This window comes from Lepidochelys kempii, chromosome 9 (assembly GCF_965140285.1).
Source record: "Lepidochelys kempii isolate rLepKem1 chromosome 9, rLepKem1.hap1, whole genome shotgun sequence".
Lineage (NCBI taxonomy): Eukaryota > Metazoa > Chordata > Testudines > Cheloniidae > Lepidochelys > Lepidochelys kempii.
In genome coordinates, this window is record NC_136388.1 from 15,625,895 (window position 1) to 15,652,500 (window position 26,606).

At 39.5% G+C, this 26,606-nt stretch overlaps 1 protein-coding gene across 2 annotated transcripts in view; it reads right to left on the minus strand.

Annotated features, from left to right (window-relative positions):
* The window catches only part of FNDC3B (fibronectin type III domain containing 3B), a 357,908-nt gene that overhangs the window by 129,863 nt on the left and 201,439 nt on the right, over positions 1-26,606 (minus strand). The gene's annotated exons all lie outside the window — the stretch shown is intronic.

Below are 26,606 nucleotides of genomic sequence, written 5' to 3' on the forward strand. Positions count from 1 at the left end.
TTCTTGTGGCACAGTTTGCTCTTATGTAAGTAAGAATGGCAGAAGAAAAACAATGTATGGCTCCTTATTCATGAATAGTAAAAATATGGTGTAAGAATGAGTGGCCAACGAAATTTTCAAGCCTTAATGACTGCAGCTACAGAGCTGACATCCGCAGACTTCCTAAACTGATTAATATTTGGTTTCATGTGGCCAAATCCCCCCCTCAAAACTTAGTTTTACAGATATGCAGCAAAAAGACCCAGGGTATTCTATAACTCAATTAATGTGAAGATTAATCTGGCTTATTAACCAAAAATATCTTTATTCTGTCATCCATGGAACTGAACTGCAAGGAGAGTCCTCACTTTCCTACTTAGAGCCTGCTCTACTCTAATAAATAGCCTTTTTATTTTAATGGAAGTCTGCTGACCAAACATATTACCTTTCAAAAAAAAATTAAAGCAAAGTAATTATACCACAAACAAACAAGTAAAAACAAAAGGAGGAGGACCCATCATATAGCAGAATAAAATTCTGGCAAAGGGAATGTAGAAACTCATGAACAAAAACGGCAGGTTCAAATTAAAACCTCCAGAAATGGCTACTCCCCAAAAGGTTGACCAACTTCTTGAAACTCAAGAATTTGCCCATTTTTGTCAAAAACCTGCTTGGGAAAAAACATACCACCACCATTTAAAAAAGTTCCATGTGCGAGCATGCCAAAAAATTAAAACTGGCTGAGTACAGACAGGCAAAACTTCAATGTAAATGCTCATCTCCTCCTGAAAGAATGTACTTCAGTGTATAGCGGGAATGACAGCCGGACTGCCTCCTATGATCTGGAGTGCTTTTCCATCTCAGCCACTTGACAAAAATTAACCTAAGCTAATTCTGAATAAGAGGAAGATAGAAGGGCCATTTTTTTCCACAGTGTTAACACACTTTACCAGTTGTCTGAAGCATATAAATTAGCATGCTTCAATACGGATAAGACAAATTTGACTTGACAACTATACAGATGGGCATGACCACGCTGAGAGGAGACCCAGATGTTGATCCAAATACAAAGTTCGTCAATGATTAGGGACTTGGGGGATTCAGTATTCCCTTTAGTCCTGTTGCAGAAGCAGCCCCAAGCCATGAAATTTGGATCCAGATCTGAAAATTTTGAAGGGGTTCAGTGCTCTGGGCCCATCTCTAAAGAATGTCAGTATAGAACTGCTTCTATGCCTACAGTGGGTAAGAGAATGCTGTTACTATGCCATTGGAAGTTTCTTTTATGGTCATTACATCACCCTAAATTACAGCCCCAGAAGCTAAGTTTGAATCCTTCTTGACCTTAAATCCTAAACATGTGGGCTGAATTTTCTCTCCTCGGTCTGCTTTCTAGCAAGGGTTCTATCTGTGGCACACTAACTAAGAGATGAAAATCAACCCTAAAGCTCAATGAAATTTCACTTCCCTCTTCTTGTGGAAAATGATAGCTTTGTATAGTAACTAAGCCCTTTTTGATGCCTTGAAGGGAAGGGCAGGTTTAAGCCATTGCAAGTCCTAGAGCTAGATAACGAGACCTAAGAGAGTAGGGTACCCCCAGCAATGACAAGAATGTAAAAGTATCAGCTTTCTAACCACAGTTAACATATCCCGGATCCTAGGGAAGCTTTTGATTCCAGTTCATTAAGTACACAGTCTGCACATGTCTGCTACCTCAGCCACGCACACTCCTCCAGGCTCAAAATGGCTTGGTACCAGATGCACAATGCCTGTCCTCATGACTGCCCACATGCAGTAGTGGTCAGTTTAGAGCTAGAAGCAAGTACAAGAAACTTCATCAGAGAACTCAGGCAAGTAAAAAGACCAACGTCGATGTAAACTCAGAGATGAGAAGTGGCAAGGTGACTCTCACTTCATTCATTCACTTATGAATGAATTTAATCCACATGACCAAACAGCTAGCTCTTTAAAGGACCACTGATGCTCAGCACTGGGTATGGAAGGTTCTGATGGCAAGATGTTTTTCCCACCCCGAGGGCACTCACATAACACTTAAAAATTAATTTATTTAATCACAAAAATAGTCCTGACCCCCACCGCTAACATTTTGATATAGTGAAATCAGCACAAAAGACTGCAAACCACCAACACTAGTGCTAATGGCACCCATGCATGTTGGGGTTTCATGGGGGGGGGGGGATCAAGGTCTCATGAGTATCAGAGATTGATATGCGCTTTTTTGCACTTCCAGTTGTTTCTCTGGTTCGAAGCATTTAGGCACACAGTGGCAGGGAAACGTATTGAAACTTGCACTGCTATTACTTGTGCTGTTGAATAGACCATGTTCTCAGGGCAGTTAGTCCCACACTCACATTACAAAACAGTTCCAAATCTGCTTTTATATCGGTTTAATAAACCGAGGAAGAATTTTCATTTTTGAACATTTATTTAAACATTCAACGTCAAGGGTGTTTCTGCACATATTTAACCAGGCAGACAATGGGATACAGAATGCATTGCAGTCCTTTTCCATATCAGCAAAAGTGCCAGGCTTGTGCAGGAAAAATATAAGACTCACAAACTTAATGCAAGGAACATGCAAATGTCACACCTAGTTGAGGACATCTGCATATTCCATTCATGACGTTTGCATCATTCATTCATGATCCTTGCACTTTTGGAGGTATGATTTACCTTAGGCTTACTCCACTGCTGCTAGTACCATAAACCATTCTACCTTTTAAGGAAGGAAATAATTGCAACACCCTACACACAGAGAGAAGAGCTGTCCATCATATGAACTTTCAGATCACTATACTATACAAAGCAGATGCCTGGAAGGTTTAAAAGGCACCAGGCTGCATTCAGACAGAAAACAACAGCACAAACAATGATAATGATGATGACAGAACATACACCTTAAATGGGAGGAAATATAAACTAAAGAGACAATGGACAATAGAGATGCACACGAAAGGCAAGTAGTAACACCACCATAGTGGAACTGACATATGGCAAAACAGCAACAACTTTTTAATAATAATAAATAAAATATCACTAATAGTTTTTAATTATTAATTATTATTATTATTATTATAAAGGACAAAGTCACTCACACAGGTGACAGTTCTTATAGCATTTCTTTAGGTTTTTTGTTTACTATTTGATGAACCAGATGAATTCTTATCAGGCTTCTGTAGGCTACTGAGGTCTGTTCAATAACAAATATGATCACCCACATCCTTCTGGGTTACACTAGTCTATGGGGAACTAGAGAGATCATGGATCCTTCCCTCAGCAGGACGCTGGTCCTATTTGTCACCAGATGGGGCCAGTCTCTTTGCTAACAACATATTCAAGTATCAAGCTTGAGCTCTTTCTCCTGGGCTAATAAGGAACCTCGGGAGCCCTTTAGAGACAGCCCATGGTGGGGAAAAAAGGGGATCTAACATGATTCTAAGTGACTCCCTCTGGCTAGCTGTAGAACTGCATTGCCAGTCTCTAGAAGGGGCTGCATACAGCCCTCATTAACAGAAGGCCTTAGGAAGAACAATGACATTACTGGGTAGTACAGAGGAGATAAAAAATGAGTTTTCAACCCAGAGGCTGCAATCTCCAGCTCATGCAGGTGTAAAACACCTAACCATGGCTGTGCTGTGCTTGTAGCGTGGCTTCCACCCTTTAGGCTGAGGAGTACAAGTATCATGCAATGACTGCCACTATGGTAGGGAAGGGGGATCACAAACTCTGCTTCTAATGGCCAGCAAATTTTTCAGACAGAAATATTACCTATGATGGCTTGAGAAATTGGGAGTATGCCCATTTGTTTAAGGGCATCCAGCCTCAAATGGCCACTTTTGTTTGTTTTTAATCTCTGACCCCTTTCTCACTCTTCCTGGCCTGTCTGAAGTCAGCAAATGAAAGCTGTGTGCATCAGTCTCTCCACATTAATACTAGGAATTACAGGGCCAAGTAGCTGGCAAATACTGCTCTCCTTGTTTGACATCAGCAACAGAAGGTCAAGGAAGAACTCACTCTAACACTTTGGATCATTGTCTTTTTAAAAGCTTTTCTACTTCTCATCTGTTTCCTACATCTGCCATGGCAAAACTGTCCATCAGACAGGAAGTTGAAGGATTCCTTGAGTGCTCAGTGGAACCCTCCAAGGGAAAATATAAAACCCTCAGTTATTGTTTATGAAAAAGGGACACTTCTGAATGCCTACGAGATGCTATGGACAGTCCCGAGCTATAAAATTTGATTCTGAATCCAGATCCTGAATTACTCCCAAGTTCTGGGTTGTTTGGATTTGGGGTTTTGATTTGACCTTTTATAATAAAGGGACCAGCTGTAAAATCTAGGCTCACATTCTGGTCCTCTTGCTTCCAAAGTTTGGGGGTTTGATTCTGACTCACCCAAACTCACCAAGAGTGAATTTCCCCGAAGAATATAGGGAGGTGCTCTGGAGCCTGGTGATTATTAAGGCTGGAAGCTAGTTTTTGCTGAACTGAAGCCTGCTGTTACAGATTTCTGTTAGCACAAGTCCCTGCTTCTTCCTGAATGTACAGTATAAACATAATTCGTCTACCATTCCAACAGTGCTTTATAAAGCAAGGCAAGTTTAAAAAATACAGAAAAAAAATATCAAAGTTTAAACTTTCCACAAATACTGGCTTTCACATTTGCTCAAATAGCAGCTGTTTACGCACAATGTTTGAAATAGCTACAAGCCCTAAACTAATTAAAATTTCTCACCATAAATACAGTTTACTGATTTTAGGTTTGTTCTGCATTTTTTCCTTCACAGAAAAAGAAGAGGTTCAGTAGATACTTAGCTGCTGGCTATAGAAAGTATTTACTGTTTCAACAGCCCCTCCATTCCAGTGCAATGACATCAGCATGAATGCCTTGCAAACCTTATGTCTAGTTCTCAAGCACAGCACCACGCTTGCAGATACGCCAGTCATAACACAATATGCTTTCTCAGAATTTGTTCCAGATTTACAAGGGGCTGTGAGCAGCTCAGATACTAGTAACGATCTTTTATCAGTCACATAAAGTGCAACCTACAATTTGAAAGACACTAAACTCCGTGACCTATGCCGATGATGTCTTAAATAAGGACATTCCCTAAATGTTTGAAGACAGCAAGAAACAAACGTAAAAAGTGCAAACATACATTTTTCAGAACTCAACACAGCATCCCTATTCAGGACAGCACTTACACACATGCTTAACTCCAATTGAACACAATGGGGCTTAAGCACCCACTTAAGAGTTAGACACTTGCTTAAGTGCTGTCCTGAACGGGGATGGAATTACGGAGGTGCTTCACAGCTTTCCGGTTACTCAAGGTGTACCTCTACACAACGAAAAAGAAAAGACAACCATGCAACAAGCCCAGGTCAACTGACTCAGGCTCGCAGGGCTCACGCTACTGGGGCCGTGCAGACGTACCCTCAGTGCTCCTGCACTTCCCACAGTCAATATTCTGCCATTCAGTGGAAACAGGATCAGGCCCGATAGGATAAAAGAAAAGGAGTACTTGTGGCACCTTAGAGACTAACAAATTTATTTGAGCATAAGCTTTCGTGAGCTACAGCTCACTTCAGCGATTTTTATTTCAATTCACTTTATGCAGCTCTGCCCAGTGCTTAATGAAACTAAAAGTATTCTGCAATATGGGCAAGTACCAGGCTTGTGAGCAAGCTGGTGTGCAGGGAAGTCAAACAGGCACAATGAGAGATACTCCTGTTAGGGCTATTTTTGATCAAATTAAAGTGGATATAATTTTTAAAAAATATTTTCACTTTCGATATTTTTTGTAAATTAGGAAAGTGCAAAGAAGAATATTGGTTGACTCCACAAGTGGAATGAAATGCTGGATGCAAGGGTCAAATGGAGTGTGTAAGTGGTTTTGTTCTTTTCCACCTCTTCATTGCTACTGCTGGAACACAGCAACAACCACCACCTCCTACTTTACTGGCTAAAAATCTGAGTAAATTCCTGCTGTGAACAAGCAGTTGATCCACCAGAAGGCAAAATGGGTCTTTCTTTGTAAAATGCAAGTACGACGTCTATATTGCATCAGTTTTACACCTCAAGGAAGTGCTTTGTGTCTTACAAAGACAGTAACAGATGCAGAGTATCACACATGGCTGCAGCTGGTTGTTTTTGAAGAAACACCAAATTAAACAGTGACATAACCCACAAAAATGGATAAAGTACAAGTTAGATCTGCTTGTATGGCAGATAACTTATGCACCAGTCCTTTTCTCATACTATAATGAATAGCTACATGTTTGACCCATTTAGCTAGTTTTCTGTGTCAGAAATAGTCTTTTATTTTTGGACAGTTTCTACTACACTATTATACAACAGAAGTCTGCAAGATCTTTGGGCGTATAAAGTAAAGGTTGATACTTTCAAAAAAAAGGAAATAAGGGCTCGCTAAACATGGGTTCATGAACTGTGTGTGTAAAGATTTATGAATGTGGCCACTCATCTTTTTGTTTTTGTAATGTGGATATATCTGTCACACTAAAATAATCTACAAATAAACAGTATTTAGAGGCCCATGTCAGTCAACATATTTAAGTGTGTGTAGTTTCTAAGGGCTACATTTTCAAAGGACCCTTTTAAATTGTGTTGGCAACCTGTGTGAGTAGGCAGACTATATGCAAGGTATGTAAAGGTATAGATCTCTCTTTGCACATTCCCATTTGCGGATATGTTACAGTGGCCATCAGGATTTGAACTGGGGAGCTCCAGAACCAAAAAGCATGAGTGTCCCCACAGCTGACAATGATAATAAACTCATCCTTTGTGGATTGGTCAAAGAGGGAACACTCAGCACACTTTGACCAATGGGTTAAACATTCAGATTTTCCAAGAATAAAATAGGAATAGATTTTAAAATGAAATTACTCTATTGTATTGTTTCTAGTATATGAGCATCATATACAGTGCTATGCTGTATCTCATTACACTTTACATAGTATAGCTTCAGCTTAGAATGTAGTACGTGACCATAAAAGATCATAAGCAAAAATCATCCCTGATATAACTCCACTGTCTTCAATAAAAGGATGTTTTTTGTCATTCCTTCTAATTGTGAAATACCAGGCTGAAAAAGCAAAAGCAATGGCTTTTCCTGAATGCTGCCTTGTTTAATTCCAAGAGTTGTCTCCCCAGTCCCACATTAAGGCTGGTGAGCATACAACTATAGAATAAGTGTAAAAGTCTGTTGTTTTGACAAGCATTACCTCTGTTCTTACAATTCTTGCTCATGGAATTTTTTCTTTTCTTTACCTCTTCTGATTGGGACAGATTTGTAATATTTGTATATATATGGTAGATCACAACAAACTCTCCCCTGCCTATCCTTTTCTGGAATTATAACTTCTCTGACTGGAGTTGCCTTCCTGGTATTTAGTACTTCTCAAACACCAAGGGACAGCACTTACTGATTAGAGAAAGACAAACAGAGACTGGGAAGTCCTTTTATATCTCTTATGTATGGGAATGCAGATATAGATATAGGATTTGAAAGTAACATTTGTGTGAGCAGTCAAGAAGGGGAATTGCAAGTTATTTTTAACTCCGTCCCCAAGCTCCAACAGTTACTGGTGTAATGGCAATATCCTCAACACTCCGTGATGAATAATGATGACAGTACCACCACAACCTAATGTATTTCTATTAATTGCTGTATTCCATAGTGCTTTTATAGTGGGTAACTATTATTTCTGTATTACAATCTGGAAAATGGAAAGACCGAGCTTAAGTGAATCACCTAAGGTCACAGAGTGAGACAGCAGCACAGCCAAGAACACAGCCCAGAACTCTCAACTTCTCTGTGGGTGTCTCTTTCGTGCTCTTTCAGATACAAACTTGGACAAAGTAAGAGGAGAAAAGAGGTTCTTAAAATACATTATGCCCTTCTGTGGTGGTTGGGATGTGTGTCAGTTTTACATACTATCCTTCAATTCCCTTCATTTATTTGTGCACTATTTCTTATTTTCTTTCTCTTGGTTCTCCTAATTTATTTTCTGTCACTTGAATCTGTGTTTGTCACTCTCTCCCCCCCTTCATCAGTTTTCAGGAGTGATGGCACACTCTGGCAAGAGAGTCAGAAGCACCCTGCCAGGCTGATGAACAGAGGAGTCATTCAGAGAAGGTACCTTCTGAAAAGATCACTAAGTTACTACTACTACTACTATCAGTTGCCACAAACACCACATGGTCAGAAAATCCCAGGGATTACCCCAGTCCTACCCAAGATATGCAGAGCAGCAGGGTGGGAAGTCAGGATACTAAACTTTCTTAAAAAATAACAGTGACCCATGAGAAATCCTCATTGGTGCCAGCTGTGAAGTGAAGTTATCTGGACTTTGCTGGTGCAAGTTTTCTCCTCTGATGGATAGGGTTCCCTTAAATCATGGGAACTGGTTTCTCTGATGCCAGGAGAAGTAAGAGGCTAAAACCCAACACAGTTAACAAAAGGAAGTATGGATTTCTTTTTTCCCCCTTAAGTGCATTCAGTGTTAATGAAAAGTGCCAGGCTGACAGCACTGCAAATTGAAGCCCTCTCTTCAGCCACAGGCAGTTTCTCCTGCTACGTGCCTCAGTGCTGGCTCTAGAAAGTCCAGAGCGGGAAAGAGCAACTTTGTCTTTCTACCCTTCAGTCTTCGGTTTACCTGTGAGGCAGCTAATAGGAATGCCAATTGTGGGGGTGGTCTTTGTATCCTCTGGGAATTTAACAAAGACCAATAAACAAAGACCAATAATTCACATAAGCTGCAGACAGTTACAACTTTCAACTGTTACTGGCATAGCTGGGATTCAAACCGGTGATCTAGAAGTGAAAGGCTCTGTATCCCATTACTAAAAAGAAAAGGAGTACTCGTGGCACCTTAGAGACTAACCAATTTATCTGAGCATAAGCTTTCGTGAGCTACAGCTCACTTCATCGGATGCATTCCGATGAAGTGAGCTGCAGCTCACGAAAGCTTATGCTCAAATAAATTGGTTAGTCTCTAAGGTGCCACGAGTACTCCTTTTCTTTTTGCGAATACAGACTAACACGGCTGCTACTCTGAAACCTATCCCATTACTGACGCCCAAATGACAGCCAGGAAATATTTTCCTCTGAAATAGGGTTCCAATGAAGGGAAAGGCACAAGGGTGTCCATATTGAACCTGAAAGAACTTATTCTTTCTTAATCTTCAGAAACATAAACATGCCATAAATGGCCAAAAAGCCTTTGATAATCCACCTTATTATATACAATAACAGCTATTTTATGACCAAACAACAAAAAATAGCAAAATAATCTGCAAATCTGCATATTTGCACAGGAAAAAAAAAATCAGACTGCACAGTCGAAATGAACTCCATAGGAGCCCAAAACTTGGTCTGGATTAAAAAGAGCTCTGCAGCCAGAACTAACAATCTGCTTGGCAAGGACCCTTGTAAAGCCATTGAGTTTACTAAAACAACATGAAAGGCAGTAGAGCACTTTACAAATGCAGAGGCAAGAGGCTGCCCATGATAGCCTGAAAACCGTTAAGAGATTACCTGGGGCCAATTCTGCCCTTAGTTATAACTGCGCAGCCTCACCTGAGGGCAAGTCTACACTACGGCAGGGATCAACCGTCTGAGATCAATCCACCAGCGATCGATTTAGCGGGTCTAGTAAAGACCCGACAAATCGACTGCAGATTGCTCTCCAGTCGACCCCTGTACTCTACCCCCAATGAGAGGAATAAGGTAAGTCGACGGGAGATTTTCTCCCATCAACCGCCCGCAGTGTAGACCCCGCGGTAACTCGACATAAGGTACGTCGACTCCAGCTACGTTATTCATATAGCTGGAGTTGCGTAGCATAGGTCGACTTACTGCAGTAGTGTAAACATAGTGCCAGAGAAGTAATTAAGGGAGGAATTTCCCTTTGGATTTTACTTTGAGGCAGCCAAAGGGGATGGTAGATGTCAGTGTTTTTCTCTCTCAACTATTTATGGATGGTTGATCATTTGTTAGCAGAATCTAAGCACCCCCCTCAGAAGAGGGATGCAGACTGATGCTGAAGTACACATTCAAAGCCACCATGGATTCAAAGTTTGATTTACTTGCAAACATCGGCCCACGCTTGCCAAAGTTCAATATATAAGGGCTGTCCTTGTTCACACAGCTGGGGAGCCTATGAACCTGCCTCCCTAGAGCTGGCCTCACTTGCTCCCTCGCAACCAACTGGGCCCCTGAAAACAACCAGAAACTGGGTTCCTGGTGCCACTGAGAGGAGCCACGTTACCATGCCAATTCAGTTGGCTTCCAACCTTAGCATCAAAGAGCAGGGTTTACTTTGTGACTCTAACTCCTCTAATGAGACACAAAAAAGGGAGACCGGGGGGGGGGGGGGATGCTTAAAATATTGTGGATTCCTTCATAAACAACATTCCTATAACCTCTCTTTCATGAGAGTTTAAAGTTTACTTGAGATAATCTGTATGAATAAAATGGGGTAAAAAATGAGGAATGCTAAGGAGTAGGAAGAACCATATCAATAACATTCCCACCTATAAATTAGTGCTGATCATGTTGAGAACATGCACAAAACCTCATTTCTTAGTCATTTTTGAGGGCTGGCTGGCTGGCAAGTTAAGCGAGCTCTATTGTTATTCTAAAGGCTAGATGGATAGTCACATGATTCATTGCTGCTCCAGTAAAATGTTTTTATAGGAAAACGCTGTTTCTTCTTTTTATTCTTCTCATCTATGAATGTAACATTGAGGGTGCTTAAACACTGGAAAAACATGGATTCTGCAGCAATTGTTTCTTTGCTGCAGAAACGCACGTTAAGTTATTTTTGCAGCTGACAATGACGTTGGTGTAGAGAAACAGTGTGGGTCCAGAAGGGGAGTGAATATATTGATGGGATTAATCATTACAGCTGTTTGCAGTATTCTTCCACTGTATCAATTGGTCTGTCTGTCTGTCATCAGTTTCCAGAAGACTTGCTTATGCTGTTGCTATCCTCGACACTTTTGGCCCGACACCAGTAATTCTCTTTTGAAACGTGTGGCATCTTCCTAGGTTTGTCTCTGTGGTACACATTTCTGTCATGGTACAGAAGTGACTTCTTTGTGCATATTGGCTGTAGTTAAATAACGAGTTCAGAGGACTACTAAAATGTAGCACCATCGCAAAAATAATGATCAATGATCCAGGTGTTCAGATATTACAGTAATGGTAACAGACTGGATAAATGCAAAGATAGATGGGCTGACAGATCCATTTGCTTCAGCAACAATGTCAAGAAACAAAGACAAGAAGAATGGAGAAACATGGGAAGTCTAAAGCTAACAACATTTTAAGGCAGCAAAGTTGTTATTTTTTATTATTATTATTATTATTATGGAAGCGCTAGTCATGATTCTATACTTAAGGATGAGTTCTGTTTTGCACTTACAATAGGGATTCAACATCTGCCATATATGAAAACTACAATGTAAGCTCCCCAATTTTAGAGCATTTACTCTTTGAGTAAAGAATGAATTTTCTGAGAATTTACAAGTAAATTTGATAATTAATGAGTTCAAATTAATTAAAAGCTGCATTATTTAGAAAAGCACCCTTAACTATGGCCCACTAGTGATGTCATGAGGGAAAAAATATTCAAAATGTGTCTTTAAAAATCATTAACCTAATCTGGGACCACAAATACAATACCTTAATTGCAATTGTTGCATGACACCAGTAGAGGGCAAAATTAAGGTTGTCTGGGTACCTTCAGATGTTCCTGGGTTTATAACATTTGAGTTTGAGATGCATACAACATCCCCGTAATTTCCTTAAAATTGATATATATTCTCAACTCAATTTTAACAGTTTTTTTCTTGGGATTTATATTATCACAGAGCACAGAAGCTACAGTCATGATCAAGATCCCACTGTGCTAAGAGCTGTAGAAACACACTGGAAGAAACAGTTCCTCCCTCCTCAAGAGCTTACAGTCCAATATGAAGGAAGAGACAACCAAATGTAAGAAACAATCCAATGGATGCATAGTGAGTACAAGAGTAATTACAATAAGATCAAATGCTTGCACAGATTAGCTCTGCATGCAACTTGATGGTTCTAATATCATTTGAGAGTTTTGGGGTATTTTTTTTTCCAGTTACCGCAAACTGTCGATCAACCTTTCTATTATTATAGTTGGCTGATTTCTTATAAGCAGCACTGCAAAAAAGTACTTGCTTTGTTTACAATATTGAGCCACAGCAATATCAGGCTCTAGTTAACTCTACCCAGCTTACTTCATTAGCTAGCAGAGGGTCTTTAAGTGCTCCACCTAACAATTTGTGTGAAATACTCACAATGAAACCATGAAAAACCTCCTAGGTTAGAGCTAGTTGAAAAACTTACAATAGAACCGTTTTTCAGTGTAAAATGCACTTTTGTTGTAATGAAATTTTCACAGCACTATGTAAATTTGGTCAAAAATTTTCAGTGGGAAAAAGTAAAAAAAAATTTGTTTCAACTTAATCTTGTTTTGACATATTACAATGTTAATTCTATTATATGGAATATTCTGTGCATTATATTAATATTTTAATACAAATGAAGTTTTTCAGAATTTTTGTTTCATAGAAAATTTCAAAATTTTGGCTTTTTGTTCTGATTCAGACCAGTTTTTTTCTCCAAAATGTCAGAATTTCCCATGGAATGGAAGTTTCAGTTCCCAACCAGCTCTACTAGTTTCATTAACAATGCATTAAATGAGATGCAAACTTTTTGAATGAACCTCTGGTCCTGTTTCAAAGTCTGCCTGAGACACTCTTATGTTTTTTTTCATGAAAAACCATGAGAAGTCTTCGATTTCAGACTGCTTCAAAATAACACCAGATGAAAATTGGAGGTTTTGAAGGGATTGCAACTGAACTTCACTTTCACTATTTGGGTTCACTGAAACCCATATGCATTAAACTTGATTGACTCAAAATGCAAGAAAATATATCACAGTGGCATTGCAATTGTGGTTTTGCAAAGAGTCAGAAGTCAGGCAGTGAGGAGAATACCACAGCAATGGGTGATGTATAAAAAGAGAGTGATTAGGTACATCGCACAGAGCTACAAGGTTCAGAGCTACTTTTCTGTTTCACTAATCACTGTAAGAAGCCACTGGGCTACAGCAAGAAGTGTGGTGGGAGGCTGCTCCCTTTCATGCAGCCCGAACAACCATGGCTGGACAAGAAGCCTACGCCAAAATACTGTCCTGCTGATGGGGAAGCATAGTTCATTAACGGCTTCCAAATTAATGATATTGCAAATCTAAATTACACTACAGTCCAGCCTGAATGATAAACTATGACTATCTGAATTAGAAATCTATTAAGTAGAACATATCTTCAGGGACAAATTTGACTAGAGTTATGATCCTAGTTGGAGTAAAAGAAATGAGCTAGTAAAGAAGCAAACAGACTTTGTGCACATTTTGGTTTATGGCTGAGTTTGGCTTTGAAATTACAAACATTCCATCTGCTCACCAGCTGTGTTCCCTAATCCCCTTTAATAACTACAGCTTGCACCTCACCATGAGAACCCAGAACTCTTCAAAATTTTACTTCCCACTCACTGCCAGGATTGGTTTTTAGACATTTGTCTCAAGTGAATGCAGAATAAATAAATTTCACTGACAGGTGCTAGCTTTCTAGTGTACAAGAGAAAAAAGAACAATATTAAGTTATCAGGAACACTGCACTGGTATGGCCTACACACTACACTCAAGCACAGTGTGTACAAAGAGTCCACAACCAATTAGAAATATAAATTAAATGTAGCCCCCAAGCCCTGCATCTAATACTGCAATTAGCATACTCTACATGCCAAAACAGTAGGCAACACTGGAGATTTACAGGTTAATTTTCACCACTGAGAACCTTTTCAGATGTTTAAAATGTCTCACTGAAATGGATTCCTGAGTACAGCTACCTGAAAAGAATTCAATAAAATTAGGGGAATTCCAGCTTGATTTAGATGAAACTCAGACCATGTTTGCTAACATTTTGCTACAGATCACAGATGCTTACCCTAGCCTAGTTTTAAGCAAAGCAGAGTCAAGTTTTTGTCAAAACTAAAGGGAACTCAGTAGCTATCACTAGGGTTCAACTTTGAGTTTTGGGGTTCATTTTGCTCCAGTTTTGGAGTTTGCTCATTCAAAACCACCAAATTAAAATCTGATGGTGCAAATCCAGGTCATGCCAAACCCATGAAAAAGTTCACGTGAACCTCTGTGAATGATGCCTTTAGCACAGCTTCAATTCTGATGTCTTTTTACATAGAGCAGGTCTAAGTCTTGCATAATATAACTGGGAAGGAAAGGAACTGCACTGCTCATTTAATAGAAAGCTGAAGCCATTTGGTTCAACGCAATGCCAAGCCTTTGTCTACACTACAAGTGCTACAGCAACTCAGCTGTAGAGTTGAGGTTGTGTAGATGCTTCTATATCCACAGAAGGGGTTTTTCCATTGATGTAGTTAATCCATCTCTCTGAGAAGCGGAAGCTAGGTCAATGGAAGAGCTGAGTCTATAGTAACCATTAAGTCAATCTAGCTACGTCATTCTGGGCACAAATTTTTTCACAGCCCTGAGCGACATAGCTAGGTCAATCTAATTTGTAAGTGTAGACCAAGTCAAAGTGAGAGAAGAATCTCAGAAACCTTACGGAAGTACCACTCAGTGCATAAAGACAGCAGATTACAAAACTTTTATTCATTCACACTGGCATCTCAGATAAGACACACCAGGTTACAGAAACCTTGGACATCAATTTCCACTCTGCTTCAGAAGGGAAACTTTAAAGCTAGGATTTTCAAAGGAGCCTAAGAGAGTTAGGAGCTCACATTCCATTGACATTCATGGGATCTGGGCACCTTTAAAAACCCCAGTCAAAAGTTTTGAAACATCTTTTAAAATTTTACTTCTGATTGTTAGACCCAGTAGTGGGTTTTTTTTTGTTTGTTTGTTTGTTTGAGTTTTGCTTTGTTTTTTAAATACATAGTGAGGAAGGCAGAGAAGTTTCCTCCCTCTAAATACTCATTCCCCTGGCTCTCAATGTTCCAGATCCTCCCAGCCAGGGAAAGCATTTCCCCCCTCCTCTGTATATAATTTTCTATAGTCTGCATTATCATGTGCTAAATATATTACAATATACTGTTTATTTTGGTCTGAAATTTTGAGACCTTTGCTTGGCTTTCTTCTCCCAGCATAGGGATTTCTGGTAAATCAATATTAAAACAGGATGGAGAAGTGTTTGACAATTTCTTTTGTTGGTCTAGTGTCTAGAAATAGTTTAAGTTCCACACACAGGGGAAGCAGTGTAGTAGTGCTTTCCACTGACCTGTTAGAGATCTGGATTCAATTGTCAGTTGCAGCAGTGTCTAAATAGCATTTGGGGAGGGGAGGTGTCCCTAACATCCTTCAGCAGCTGCCTTTCTGATAAACTGTGGGACAGTGGTCATAGACCTCAAAAGCCATCCTATCCAGTCTTCCTCCCCAGAAAGATGATGGTAGCAATACAAGCCAAGAGCAGGGATGAAAGTAGATGAAGGAAAATAATAAAAGAGTCCACAGGGCTTTATCAGGAATGTGGAGAACAGCCCTGTAAAAAAAAAAAAAAATTCTAGTCACAGTAAAAACTGTCAGGTTTCAGAGTAACAGCTGTGTTAGTCTGTATTCGCAAAAAGAAAAGGAGTACTTGTGGCACCTTAGAGACTAACCAATTTATTTGAGCATGAGCTTTCGTGAGCTACAGCTCACTTCATCGGATGCATCTGATAAAGTGAGCTGTAGCTCACGAAAGCTCATGCTCAAATAAATTGGTTAGTCTCTAAGGTGCCACAAGTACTCCTTTTCTTTTTAGTAAAAAATGTGTTATGCAGTTAGAAATAGGGACAAATGAGAACACTGGATCTGAATCCCACAATCCAGATCTACACTTTGCTAGTCTAACCTCTCTCTCTAACTGAGAAATCAAATGTAAACCTCCACGGACTCTGACAAGGCTCTGGCTTGGGCTTAAATTCAGTGCTGGACCCCACTTATTATTCTGGAGTTTCTGTATCAGAAATATACTGCAGAGTTTATATCTAACAAACTCACAATGTGAACTTTCAGCATGTTCCCAGGGGGCCAAATTCTTTTCTTACTTATGCCCAAGGAACCAATAAAGTCAATGAGATGTGTGATTAGGAGATCAGAAATTTGGCCCACTGCTGTTATGCAGAGTCATGAGGTTTCAGTTTCAATCAGTTTCATCAAGCTTTGACAGTTTGCATAGATTTCGGCACAAAGAACAGACTGTGTATGATTAAACTAAAATTCAAAATGAAACCAATTGGTTTTGTTTATTCTGCTCTGTTGCCTGTAGCTTTGTTCATGTTAGCTTTTGTGGGATCCAGAAAGACCTTTCAATGTGAAGGACTGTCACAAAAATTTTGTTACAAAACCAAACTGAAGCATGAAATTAAGTCTCCAAAATTTTGTTTCTATGCACAGATAATAAAGGGTTTTATTTAGATTTTCAACTACAATTTCAAAGAAACTATAAAAACATTGGACTCTGTAGTTCTGCTTGTTTATGTTCAGCCTGAAACTAGCTGAGTTTTGCAGGATGGTTAGTTTTGAAACTAAATGTTCGCAAGGCTTGGGTGTTAAAGACATTATAGCCTAGTGCAGTAGTAAAGTGCAGGATTTGGTACAGAAGGTTGCAAGTTCAAAAGCTGATGAAATTCTGATTTCATTTAAAATTCTAAATAACTATGGTTTTGTCCCTGAACTACGGGTACTGTATGAAATTCTCTCCACGGTCCCAATCCTGAACAAGCACGCAAACCTTAAAATGCCAATATTCCCTTGAAATTGTTTTGCACCACAGTGGGCCTAAGGAAAAGAATCCTCAGTGACAAGGTGCTTTGTTAGGCCAATGTAGGGTGGGTGCCATGTAGATAGCCAATGTCAGAAATTCCTGGGTCTGGAGTTGCATGAAACAAGAGACAGACTACACAGCTCAGCACTGTGAATGGGCCCTCTGGCCAGTCCCCTGCTTGGTTTGTGATATGCCTCCTTTACCCCTTTTCATTTTCTCTGCAGAAGCCTATTTTAGAAATGGGCTTCCAGTAAGCAGAGGGGAAGGAGTGCTACGTGAGTTCTCCGAACATTTGTTCCCCAGCAAAGCATCTTTATCAGCTGTATCTGAAAAACATCTTAACAGTTCTCTTTGCTGAAGCAAAGACATAAATTTAGTCTGGTTTTTATAATTTTTTGCATGCATGTAAACTTTGACATGAACTTGAGAGTGCACTTTGCTTGAAATGTCAATATGTTTCTAATACATTTATGGGGCTATATGAGCTCACTCAAGTGGCTAATATATATGAGTGTTATTGGCTTTGCTTTACTAAAGTATCTGAGTGCCTAGTGGATACAGCTGACTTTGGTACACAAGACTGCATGTTCATGGCATAGGAGAGGTACAAAATGTTAATATTCGTTTTGTTCCGTACAATATGGATACATACAGTCTCAGTACATATTTTAAAGAAAATATAAAAGCAGCAATAGAAGATAAAAAAAATTTAACATGTAGAAAACAGCCAAGTTAGAAAATGAAAAATGCCAAGCTCCATATAAATGTGAGAGCTATTTAAAAAAAAAAGAGAAGATGATGATGCTAACGGCCCAATTCTGCAATCCTCACTCACACTGAGCAAGCACTTACTCCCAGGAATAGCCTCACTGACTTCCCTATGATTATGGACTGCAGAATAAGACCCCAATCTTTCAACTGAACCCAAAAGAGCCTTTAAGCCTGCACAGGGCCTCACTGAAGTCAATAGGGGTCTATCAATGCATATGCAGGATCAGGATCTACATTAGATAAAGAACAACATGTGGAATATATTAATACTGCAGCTATAGTTGAAGACAGAAAGAAGGACAACTTCTCCCTGCTTACACCTAAATATGCCTGAAGTCAAGGTGACCCAAAAATCATAGCACATGCAGTTTATTCAAGGTAAGAGAAAATACAAAAACAAAGGCGGAACAAGTCCCTGAGATTAATTAAGCTTTTCACATTCACAGATGAACACTTCTCAATATTCTTGATCCATTTATTTGCATCTGTCTATTTTAGGTACTTCTTTTGTCCTTATCACTGTAGTATCTGAGTGCCTTACAATCGTAAATGTATTTATCCTCAGGCATAGACAGACTAAGGTTAGTTATGAACTACAAAGCATATAGTGTAGACACAGCATATGCTGACAGAAGGTGTTTTTCTGACATGGTAGCCATAGTATCTCCCCAAACAATGTTAGCTAAGCCAACAGCAGAGCTATGTTCCTAACAGGTGTGGCTTTTTCCACATCCCCGACAGCCATAGGTATGTCAGTATAAATTTTAAGGGTATACAAGGCCTAAATGACTTGCACAAGTCTATAGTGGAGCAGAGAATAGAACGTAGGTGTCCCACGTCCTAGGTTAGTGCCCTAATCATGAGGTCATCCTTCCTCTCACTCTTACTAAACCTAATTACAAAAAATGAATTTATATTTCCAATTTTTCTGAAATATCTTTTAAGTAGATAAAAAATTGACTGGTTCATCCAGATACTGTTCTTAGTAGAGATCTGTGAAGGAGGGTGGATTGACTAGAAATATCGCTCCATATTTCATACTCAACACTAATCTATACACTCAAGTTTCAGCATGTTACTTCTATATTTGGAGTAAAGGTTGTGTTTCACTGCTCAGCGGAATACTGAAATTCGCATACAATGACAAATCTATTTAAATCTTCACAGGGTGTTTTTTTCAATATTAATAAAGTCTACTGTCGGCTTTGACAGTTTGTCTTCAGGAGACAAATCTGCTCTGTCTCCCTATGTTATAGAAGCAAATACACTGAATGAACTAAAGAGTTGCAAATTCGCCAGAGGCATTGATGAACTAACAGAAGAAACATCGTTTATGACGTGTTCTGAACACACAGCATTTTTACATTGCCACTACTGAGGTACTGTTCTTATAGTCCTTGGACAAGTGAACATAATTATTACTATTTCAAGGTGCTTGCCTCAGTGATCAAATGGTAAACAATTAACTGGAGGAACTCATCTTTCTTTAAGCTCTGGAATATTTTTATAAGGAGAACTTGGCTTCCCTAACTTTCCTTAAATTCATTCTACTCAAAAAACATTGTTAGGGTTTCTTATGAACCCTACTAGTCATTAAGCTTAAAGTGGTAAAGAAGACTAGATCATGTGATCATGTGTACAAGTCCATGAATGCATCTAATATTAAGACCATACCACTGCCCACATGCTGAGCAATATTCTCTCATTGTTTACTTGTACAACACCTTCTGTCTCTATCCATCTGTTGTCTCGTCTTATGCTTAGATGGCAAGCCCACTGGGGCAGAGCTGCGTTTTTGTTCATTGTTTGTACAGCACCTAGCGCAGTGGGGTCCTAGGTGCTACAGTAATAGCATGACTAGGGCTCCTAGGTGCTACAGTAATACAAATAATAACGTATTTGCCTCCTTCTGGACACACCACAAAACCACCACAGATTCTTGCTAAATTCAACATAATTGTGAAGTTCAAGTTCAGGGCTGGAATAGCAACAGTTTGACAAGATCAGGAGTGAGAGGCATTGGAGGATATCTGCCTGCACTGTATTACCTCTACCTCAAGTCAGTACTTCATTTCCCTCACTTTCACAAGCTCTAGAGACATTTGTGAGTGTAATAAAGATTTATTTTTAAAAGAAGAACAGATTTATGAGGCCTAACCATTTGTAAAGATGACAGCTCAGCATTTTAAAGTTGTAACAGAGACAAGTATGTCTGTATCAAATTGTGAACTCCATTTTGTATCGTAGCCTCCATTTTGCAATAGGACCTCCATTTTGTATGGGGTGCTGAAGACATCGCCTTGCCAAAGGTAAGACTATTGGATTGCATTTCAGATAGCCGCCCTGACCAGGAAATGTACTTGACACCTCACCAAAGAACAATCACAGAACAATCTGGAGCCATCAACTTTAATTGTCTCTCAACTGCTGGCTCAACTCCATGGAACAATGGATCTTCTACACAGAGGTGCCTGCATGGCTGCTGGACCTGCAGCTTCTCAGCTTGGACACATGGGAAAAGAAAGGAGTCTGTGTTTAAGTGGGGGTGCTTCTCTGAGCAGGGGAGCAGACCATCACCATATGTAAGTCAGAATGCCTGGAGAGATAGAAGGCATTCTGCCTAGACTGAAATACTGACAAATAAACCTCAGACTCAGAGGAGAGGTGAGATCAGTCTACGGGAGGGTGTGAGTGTTGTGTGTCAGGACTTTACTTATTTTGCATAGATCTGTACCTTTCTAGGGCTTTTTACAAGTAAAGTGACTGTGGTTAAGAAATGCCTTAGCCAAGCTTGTGTTCTTTGCTTCCCTGCCATATCATCCCCAAAGGGGTTAAATTAGAAGCCAGAGTCCCCACAGCCATGTGGAACTTTGAGGGAGCAGGTGTTAATGACAGGGGAGGAGGGGGAATTGGAAGCACTGTTTTCAGGGACTAGGTCAGCTAGATTGTGGAGTCGCACATCCCAAAGACGGACTCACATGAGAGGTTTGAGCCTCAGTGTGCCCTAGGAACCCTAGAGACAGAAAGAGTGATTTGACTCTATCCATACCTAGTGGGCTAAGAAGTATATGGGGCCCGGCTGCTGGGTCCACTTGCAGGAGACTGGTGTGCATACAGTGCGATACCACGCCAGGTTGTGACAAAAATATTTTACATATAATCTTAGCTATCTTGTAATATTCTTGATTTCAAATTTTGTTTTTTCACATGTATTGTCTCTCCATGTTAATTAGTCTTACCAGCTATTGTACCTATCTTGTTAATCAGACAATCATTTCACAGGTGCACAGATGCATACCATTCTAGGTTATTGCATTAAATAACATACTACAAGAAAATTCATTTTTCTTCTTTGAGCTACAGTGACTCAGCTAGTTCTGCACCCAACTTCATCACCTACTTCAACTGGCCTGCTGTAATAGACTTAAAGATTATTTATTAGCTACCATAAATGAAAGCATAGCTTCCGGAAATATTTTCTAAGGATATGTTAGGCAGCAGATAGATATTTATTTTAATGCTAAATAAAGTTTGACCTAAAGTCATTAAACCAATTCTTTATGTTTGTGGAAAAAACACATTGGGCCACATTTTCAAATGCAAGCTTTAAATCTGGGAGCACAATTTCACAGAGAACAGTTTCTGTATGTGCAGGGTTTTTTTCCTTTTTAATAATCATCAGGCTAAGTGTGAAAAAAACATGGCTGTTTGCACATGCTATGCTATATTTGTATGTGCAAGTCAACATATGCCTAGGTTTTTACATGCACAAACCCAAGTTTGCAACTATTGGTCATGGGGAAAAAAATCATTCCTTTGATTTCTGAGGTTTGAGTTGAAGCTTCCAACAATTTGGCCCATGCTGTTAAATAGTTTTTTTAGATTGTAGGGTAAAATTTTCAAAAGCACTGACATGACTTACGAGTAAGTCCCATTTTCAAAAGTGACTTAGGGCCAGGTTTCTAAAGGTATTTAGGCACCTAAAGATGCAGCTAGGCACCTACTGGGATTTTCAAAAGCACCTGGGCATCTAATGCCCTTTGAAATCCATGCGAGTTAGGTGCCCAGGTGCTTCTGAAAATCCCACTAGGTGCCTATCTGCATCTTTAGGGTGCCTAAACACCCTTTAAAATATGGCCTTTCGGCACTTTGGAGCCTAATGTCCCGTTGACTTCCAGTGAGACTTGGGCTCTTAAGTGCCTACTTTGGAAAATAGAACTCAGAATTCTAAGTCACTAGACTGAAGGGTAACATTGTCAGAAGCGCCTGTTTTGCATAGATACTTAAGTAACTAGCAGTTGCTGAGGTGGACAGACAAATGTGAATATTACTCCCTATCATTTAACAAATGACTGAAACCTAGGATTAGACATGAACATATTTTATCAATGGTATGTATGTGTATACGTATAATGATGGTACAGAAAGCTCTTTGATCTATCTTCAGCTATTCTTTTAACTACTAAATCATCTTCTAATCTTCCCCTCTCTCTTTGTTCTCCACCCTCTGCATTAGAGCATGTCAGTGCCACTTACAAGAGACCACCTGCTTGCAAAAATGAGACAGAGACAGAGCTAGTAAAGCACACTCCCCAGTAATCCTGTGGCTGCATTCATCATTCCCTCGGCAGCTGTTAGAGCCATGACTGCTTGCCTGATATGTCTAAATAGGAAACAGCATGACAAGATGCTAGGAACAGAACTGTACACACAATAGCTTCTGCAAACCAAGTATATTTTAAACCATCTCAAACTTATGAAGTTACCTCCCGACCCCCACAATGGGTTTCTTAATTTATTCTGCCATCTCATTTCCAGTTTCCTCCCTATTCTTGGATGAGGACATATGTAGGGATTCCATTTCTTGTTTCTAGCTTTATTTTTGGCTACGTCAGTATCTTAAAGTTGCAGGGAAAAATCTGTTTTTATGGGTTTACATGTATAATAATTACATCAGTTTGAGCAATGAAATAAACATAAGCATTATAAAACTACTCAAAGCCAACCTATCTTCCCACACTGTCTATAACCACACATGCAAAACCTCATAGCCTATTAGGCCGTTGCCCTACATGACCAAGAAGGAAATCATGGCGTTTCTGAACAGGAAGTGACACAGGCTGTAATTTACAGAGGACAATGTGAACGGGACAGGAATTCCACTGACTGCTCCTCTGTAATGGAACCTTGCCATTAAAAAAAAAAAAAAAAAAAGATTATTTAAGACAGTTCTTTAAAAATTTATAATTATGGTTTAAAAAACAGAATCCCTAGAGCATATGCCTAAGAGTGCCAGGTCCATGCAAGGCAGTACTCAAGCTATCTCCAGTGCTCAGAAGGATTTGTTGCACTTTCAGCAGTTTGTTCATATTAAAATCAATCAATTTTCCTTCTTCCTCTCCACATCCCTCACCCTCCCAGGATCACTCCTACCTTTAAAGCACATCTCACAACTTTCCAGCAAATGCACCATTCTCTGTTACTGACCTCAACAACTTCCACCTTAAGGACGCAATTCTGCCCCCACTGGAACCTGCTAGTCATAAGAGGCTGGGAGGAAAATCTACTGTAGCAGTCAGTAACTCACTCATGCGCCTAAACCGAAATTGTCATCTCTCTGCTAGCTGGGAAATACAGAGACGATAACATCATGAAGCTTGGCCACAGAGCCAGCCTTAAATAGGAGTTTTTAAAAGAAGCACTGGCAGATTTTTAACATACCAGTAATTATGAATAGCAGTATATCCTGAGGTATTTAACAAAGGTCATAAATAATTAGTTTGATGGGCTTAAACAACAGATTTTCACATGACTATAAAAGCAAGATCTTCTGGCACCTACGCTGCATGACCATATTTCAACCATTTTAAGCTGTAACCTAGTGATAGCGTATATCTGACCTATGAAACCCGGCATTGTGCGTTCTCTGGGTGCTACAGCTTTTCAACAAATCCAGAGAATCTGGCTCAAAAGAAGTAAGTATAAGCCATGCATTCAGAAATCTCCAGGCACGAACTATGTATGTAATTCTTAACTTAGATCTGTCCTTTCTCACAAGATACATAATCATCAAAATAACTTAATGCTGTATTTTAGTCAACATTTTAGTTCAAGCAACACCATCTCGCTGGGTAAAAAAAGGAGAGATAATTATTTGTTATATGCATTTAAAAACATTCTAACATATATAAGAAATATGCTTAAACAACAGTGTGTTTTCCATAAGAAACGATGCTCCCATTAGCAGCACCTCCTTTCTCATCCCACCTCACTACTCATCTCCCACAAGCTCTGTTGCCATTTTTGTGGGCTCCACCACATTGATTTAAACCTTTTTGGGCAAGGATTGAGTCTTATTTTTCTTCAAAGCATCAAGCAAAATAATGGCACTGTAAAAATAATAGATAATACTGCTCAGGCAATAGTTACTAATATGAAAAAATGGATATCCAAATAGGATATTACTTTAGCAAACATAACTCACAATTACAATGTATTTTATAGTTCTGTACATTTTGGGTGCTACTGTAATAATTAATAAGCTCCCTTACAGAAAAAGTATATAGAATTCAATAGAGAACAATATGAAATCTCTAAAATCAACCCACAGAAACAAGATCATTCTCTGTTAAATACTATGGAGATTTTAGAGTAGTTTCTACAGAACCTTATTTGGGCCCAGATTCAGGAAAGTATCCCCATTCTAGATCACACTTACTCATGCTTTAAAGGTGCATAAAGCTAAGCACATGTTTAAGTGCTCTTCTGAACCAGGGCTTCAATTTCTGTAGAAAGCTATTGATTTCATTCCCATTCAAAGAATAGGGTTTTTCCACAAGGGCGCTGTCACACCATTCCTCTTATTTTAAAAACATATATTATTATTACCACCACCAAGCCATCCCTTCTACCACCAACCCCTCTCCGCCTCCCCGCAAGCTGAATCAGCTCTTTGGAAAGCCCCATACTTCTCTAAGCATGGGAAGGAAGCAATGAAATATTGACACGAGGCTGAGTTTTCCAAAGTGCTCATTCAGTGCTGTGGCGGAAAAGTGGAACACTTAATATACATTTTAAAGATTGAGTGCATCTGTAGTCTGGGAATTACAGACCCTGTGATTTGTATCACACTTTTTCCAATGAATATCATGTATGAATACCTGAGAGTTTCTGCACCACTTATGTATAGGGATCCTAAAGCACCATCCCTTGGCAGCCAGTGTGGCAACAAGACTGTTGTTGTTTAAATGACAGCAACATGCCTGCCAAAATCACATCACAGAAGCTGGCTTACCAGATTGCTTTGAATATTCAGAATGACCCTGCCAGCTACTATTTCATATACACATCAAGCAAACTGAGGATCTAACCTCCAAACTTTAAGTACTATAAGACACATCACACATCTAGTTTTGTGAATTCATGCAAGGAAACCTATCACTTATAGTACCTCTGTTTAAAAGGTTTCCCTCGCCCAAATTTGTACCTTCCTGTCCGTCTCCTGAAATCCCAAAGATTTTTACAAACATTTGCTAAGTCACTAAAGAGACTGTCAAAATTATTCTTTTCATCCTTTCGGTATTAATAGTTTCCCCCCAGGATTATGTGTAAATTTGGAAGAAGAAGCAGTCAGCCAATCAAACTTCTGACTGTTAATAGGCTTTGATCCACAAAGAAGAGCTTGCAATTTAAACAACTTTGCTACTTGTCACTTTTGGCCATTTTATTTTATTTTAATGCTTTACTACTGGGTTAGTTCACACTAATAAAGTTATCAGATTCGATGTTTTAGGTTGCTTTTAACACTCATCCTAACTACTAAAAGAGATCATGTTGTTTAACCAGTTATCGATAAATCTGCAAACAATTCAAGCTGAAATACACGTAAATACAAAATAGCAGCTGTAATTAGAGGGATGCATTGTGCAAATATCAAATATGGAACCTGACATGGGGCTCTGTTCATTGTGAATTATTCCAGGGCTCCTCTGATTACCTTTCTGCATATCTTGCCACCGCACCTGACAAGTCATTTAGACAGAAAAATGTTCAGTGCACTGGAGGTTTTCAGAATATATAAATTAGTATTGTGACATGTTTGGCTCCAGGCCTTCCCAAAAAGCACTGCCATGGGCTGAAAAGCTCATACTAACGAGCAGCACATTCCCTGTGGAAAATTCCTCCTAATTCTGAGGAATTGATTTTTATTCCCCTTTTGTTGCCCATAAGCAGTATTTGGGCCATGGACTTAATGCCAGATGATTCTTAGACTTATTTCAGTGCAGCCATAGTTGGGAATGAGCTTGTCACTCAATTTCAAAATGCCAGCGAGTTGTTTGCTTTATTAGGTTGGGAGGAGAGAGAGTGATGTTAATTACCTGGTCTCCTGCCAAGAAGGATTTTTTTCCCAGTTTGATGGAAGACACCATGTTATTTTCCATCATTTGGTCCCTTTCCACTTTTAAGACTCTTCTTGGCTGACAGAGTGGACGTTCCATGGCCCTGACTTCACTAATTTTCTTGGCATTTCATTTGTACTCATGTTCCGCAGCTGTGGAGCAGTACCGGCCTGCAGAACTCCCTGGCGTTAGCAACCACAGAGGCAAAACTGTAATGCAGAGAGGCCCCATGATAAAAGAGGAGATGAGAAATGTCCAAAATCCAGAGAAAGATCCATTTCTCAACATTGTGAGCAAAAGGAGGCACAACGGCCACTGGCAAGAATCAGTATTGTAGGTCTAATTCCTTGTACAACAGCAGAACATCAAGTCCAAACATAGTTTATAGTGAGAGGCCTATTCTCTTTGACAAACAACCCATTTTGCATTGTCCCTGACAAAGTGGTGAATAAATGAATATGGACGCCCTCCCATTCATTTCTCAAGGATAGCTCCCCTGGCAAGATACTAAAAACCTGTTTTAGTTTTCTA